Source organism: Arvicanthis niloticus, chromosome 25, assembly GCF_011762505.2.
Source record: "Arvicanthis niloticus isolate mArvNil1 chromosome 25, mArvNil1.pat.X, whole genome shotgun sequence".
Classification (NCBI taxonomy): Eukaryota; Metazoa; Chordata; class Mammalia; order Rodentia; family Muridae; genus Arvicanthis; species Arvicanthis niloticus.
Genome location: NC_133433.1, coordinates 19091638 through 19096553, shown reverse-complemented (window position 1 = coordinate 19096553; position 4916 = coordinate 19091638). Strand labels below are relative to the sequence as shown.

General features: G+C 41.2%; 1 pseudogene; it reads right to left on the bottom strand.

Moving 5' to 3' along the window:
• Positions 1–1312: 1312 nt before the first annotated feature.
• Positions 1313–1804, bottom strand: LOC143438389 (prothymosin alpha pseudogene; annotated as a pseudogene).
• Positions 1805–4916: the final 3112 nt, after the last annotated feature.

Genomic DNA, 4916 nt, shown 5'->3' with positions numbered 1-4916 from the left:
AGAATTAGTCTAGCCCTTTTTCAAGAGTGGGTGTGTTTGCGTGTGTGTGTGTGTGTGTGTGTGTGTGTGTGTGTGTCTGTGCAGTTGCACATGTACAGGTGTGTGCTTAGGCACCTGAGGAGGCCAGGAGAGAGCATCAGGTTCCCTGGAGCTGGTGTTACAGGCCATTGAGTTGTGGGTCACCGGACAAGAAGGTTAAGTGTGAGTCCTCTGAAAGAGTCGCAAGTGTTCTTAACTATGGAGTTAACTCTCCAGTTCCCAATTCAGACATATCTTAACAAATTAGTTTTCTCTTAGGTTCTCCCATTCAGTTGCTTGAGGATGTTGACTAAAAGTATAGGTCTCTGAAGGCCTGGTTTATGCAGGAAGATCAACTTAGGAGGTGGCTTATTTACATATCGACTTGATGCCAGTCCAAACTGAATGTTTCTGTTGCTCTCTGGGTGGCTTATTCCAGAAACTGTTGAGTGTCCCTAGGATGGTGGCTGGTTTTCTTCAAAATGAGTGACATGAAGGACCAAGATTGAATCAGCAATACCTTTACGAACTAGCCTCAGACGTGACCTACCGTTGCCTTACCTCACTGTGTTCAAACATCCAGCTCTGATTTGGTGGATAATGATCTGTGTATGTGCCATAATAGTAGGAGACACAGTCATTCAGGGCATTTTCTAGGTTGGTAACTTTCCCAGACCTGTTCTTATTCTATTTCTATAAACCCTTCAAGCTAAGACTCTAGTGTTCCACTCTTGTTTTTCCATTTTTTTTTTTGTTAGAACAACTCAGCAAATTAAAATTCTGGTTTATTGTTGGACATTGTTTCACACATACATCAAACAGGCCAATAAATAAATAAATAAATAAATAAACAGCAACTTCATAGACAAAAAAAAAAAAAAAAAAAGGAAAAAAAATCTCTTATCTTTGGCCTTTTTAACCATCTCATTAAAACCAACTACTTATAGTACAGCTAGGTACATACACACAAAAAAGTTACTGGAATGCTTGGAATAAGATTGGGTTTTTGTTTTTTCTTTTTACAAGGTTTGTTTTTTTTTCTTTGAGATTATAATGAACATGGTCACACCACAAGTAAAGTCTGAAGTAGGACAGAAAACGCTCTGAAGGCTGGTTTGGTCATCTGTTATCATTAAAAGTGGCTGACCCCTAACAATATGTACAAAAATATAAAATGTAAATAAAAAATACAAACAATTTCCTTTTAAAGTATTTTTAAGAAAAAAAAAAGCAGCGCCTGGGAAGTTCTGGCTCTTTTTTCCTCCCGTGTTGCCAATTCATGTTGTGTTTTTGCTGGGGTGGTGGAGAGCACATGTCATCTGTGGGTGGCACTGCCCGCTGTGGGCGGGGTCTGCTTCTCTACTCGAAGGTGACCACGTTTAAATTCTGAGATGGAAAGTGGAGGGTGAATAGGTCTCGGTGCAAAAGGTTAGCTTTTCCTTTTGCTGTCTAGTCATCCTCCTCAGTCTTCTGCTTCTTTGTGTTCATTAACATCATCATCCTCATCATCCTCAGCTACCCGCTGGCCCGTAGGAGCCTCAGCTTCCTCATCTTCATCTCCATCCTCTTTCTCACCGTCACCTTCTTCCTCCTCCTCCTCTTCCTCCCCACCTTCTTCCTCTTCTTCATCTACCTCATTGTCAGCCTCCTGCCCCCCATTTTCCTCATTTTGAGCATTTCCATTGGCAAGTGCGTTTCTTCCATTCTTTGCCTCCCCCACAACTTCCTTCTACTTCAAGTCCTTGGTGGTGATCTCGGAACTGGTGGTCACTGCCGTGTCTGACATGATGGGGCTCGCCAGTGGTCCCATGCAGGGAGTGAGGGATTCGAAAAGCCATCTTTGCATTGTTTCCGGGTTGTACTCCGCACTCACGGCAGCCACCTTCACTGCCCACCGCCTCCTGCAAGCGGACTCCGGCAACTTTCTCTCCAGAGTCCTCGAACTCCATTAATTCCTCACTTGTTTTTCCATTTAGTTTTTCTGCCGCAGAAACTATTGCCTGCTCTGCTTCAAGCCTGGAATACAGTGACTGTATATGGAATTGTGATGCTTAATGTTGACTTTCAATATGACAGTGAACTGTATCCTCAAACTGTGAGCCAAATAAAACTGTCCTGATGTTGCTTTTTCCAGGTATTTAAAAAATTATTATTATAGCAACAAGATGAATAAGAAATATAAGAACCTGGTATAATGAAGGCTGTTTTGTCTACTCTGTGGAGATAATGACAACTGGTCCAGCAGAGTGGTCCTTCTTAGTGGACCAGAATCTCAGTGATGTGCTTGGGAGAACATCTAATCCACAGTAACACCTAATGAACTAGACAGACATAGAACAGGTTTCTTTGACAGTTCTCTTAAGAGTCAGCAACGAGTCAGTTCTGCAATGCACATTGAGCTGTAAATATGCAATAGTAACATTGATTGGTGGATATAAAAACACACAAAGCATATTGGTGTATGTTTCTTTGGGATCAAGAATATTTTGTTTCTTTCATTTTACTAATATTCTACATCTATGTATCCTTTTCCCCTAAATATAACTTAATAAAGATGAACAACCAAAACACTGCTTAAGACAGGAACTGTGTGTTCCAGAATCTAATGCCTGGTGTGATTTTTTTTTTTTAAATGCAATACACTTTCAGTCTCTGCATCTTTCTTGTTCCAAGTATGTCATTATTAATACCAATATAAAACTTTCATTACTTGAACCATTACAACATACAGGGAATGGATTTTTCAATTTTCAAGTTCCAGTGAGTATATTAGCAGCATTATCTGTCATCAGGCATGTGGCAATGCCAGTAGCATCTCTAATTTTGTTTGTTCTGAATCTTTGTGTTGATACAGGTCTCCAGTGGTGGAAAATGGAAGGCTCTATTTGCACGACCCCTGCCTCCTCTGACTCACTTCCCTTATGTCTTGTTTCATCTTCTCTGAGCCTTTAAAATGACTAATGCAAATGTAATCTCCGAGGTAGAAAATATATTGATAAAATGTGGCTTTAAGAATCATGCTTTAAGATGATTTATTTTGTGGGTATTTATTTATTTATTTATTTATTTTGGGTTTTTTTTTTTTTTGAGACAGGGTTTCTCTGTGTAGTCCTGGCTGTCCTGAAACTCACTCTGTAGACCAGGCTAGCCTTGAACTCAGAAATCCGCCTGTCTCTGCCTCCTGAGTGCTGGGATTAAAGGCGTGCACCCACTGCCCGGCGGGTTATTTTTAATTATCACACAAATTAAGGAAGCCGATTTATTAATCAGGGGTTCTGAACTTTTCTGGAACTCTACCCAATGTCAGAGGCAGACTTAGAGCAGAGCTGGGACCTCATTTATGATGATTCTGAACTTGTGCACAATATGGCAGCTCCATCCCCTCACCGCATTGTTCCTGAGCTCTAGATATTGTGATGAATCTATAGAGAGGCGGGTGTGGCGGGACTTAAGAAGAATCTTTGGGTACACTTGGTTGGGCAAGTTAGAATATAGCAAGCATTCTTAACTGAAAAGCAGCAGTCTCCCAGACTTGACTGCAGCAGGGGATTGGCTCTAGTATGCTTTGGATTACTTTCAGAGTAGAATATAGACAGAGAAGGCAAGTGTGCAGCCCAATGTCACATGGCTAGAAGGTGGTGGGTGAGCTTCACATTAGTATGGTTTTTAATGGGATTAATCAGACATCCATATGTCTTTGAATGTGAGTTATTTGGAGACAGTAATTAAAAAGCAGATCTCATTTAAGTGAGTGACTGCATGATTGTAGTCAGAGAATCCTTTACGTATGCAATTTAACTAGTAACTCAAGCTCACATATGATGCCTGTGCTGCTTTATTATTTCCTCATCCCATAGCCAACTTTACCCACGAATGTGAGTTTCTTTAACATCTTTGTTATCATCTATTGCTGCTCTCAGCAAATGTAAATAGCATGAATTCAGTGCCTTCAAGGTCTGGTGGTGGAAAGTCCTATGTAGCTAAAATCAAGAAAATCACATTCCTTCTACACCTGTAGGAAGAATCCATCCCTTGTACCTTCTATCTTCTGAGAGTTTCCCATGTTCCTGGCCTCCTTGACCCTATCTATCAATTACATTACTCTGACCTCCGTTTCTTAGTGACAACTCCTTCTCTGACCTTGGCAATCCTTCCTGTTTGCCTCTTGCGAAGGGTGCGTGATTACACAAGTCCTCCTTCCTTTGATGGCCCAGGGGCAAATACTCCACCTCAAATCTTTACATATCATCTCAGCAAAGCCTACTTTTCTGCATAATGACATGATATCTCAGATTCTGGAGGCCAGGCTATAAAGTGTTCAGAGGAGTCGTTATTCTTGTTATGTCTTTATATTCAGTTAAAAAGATAATATATCGGTTTGATGGTAAAAGTATTGTGGAGCTCAAAACCTTAAATTTGACGTGGCAGACAACTGGGAAACTTTTAGCAACTTTTTCTATCTATCTATCTATCTATCTATCTATCTATCTATCTATCTATCTATCCATCTATCCACTTTACATCCTGATCACAGCAACCCTCTCTCCTCTCATCCCAATCCCACTCTTCTTCCATTCCCCACACCCCTTTTCCTCAGAGAAGGGGTGCCCCTCCACCCACCCTCTGGTGTATCTTGATATACCCATTGGTATATCAAGTCTCATTGGGACTATATCATCAACCTTTCTCACTGAGACCAGACAAGGCATCCCAACTAGGGGGAAGGGATTTAACATCAGGCAACAGAGCCTGAGTTAGAGATAACCTAAGCTCTAATTAGTGGGGAGCCACATGAAGACCAAGCTGTGCATCTGTACATATGTATAGGAGCCTAGGTCCATTCCATGCATACTTTTTGGCTGGTGGTTCAGTTTCTGTGAGCCCCCATGGGCTCAGGT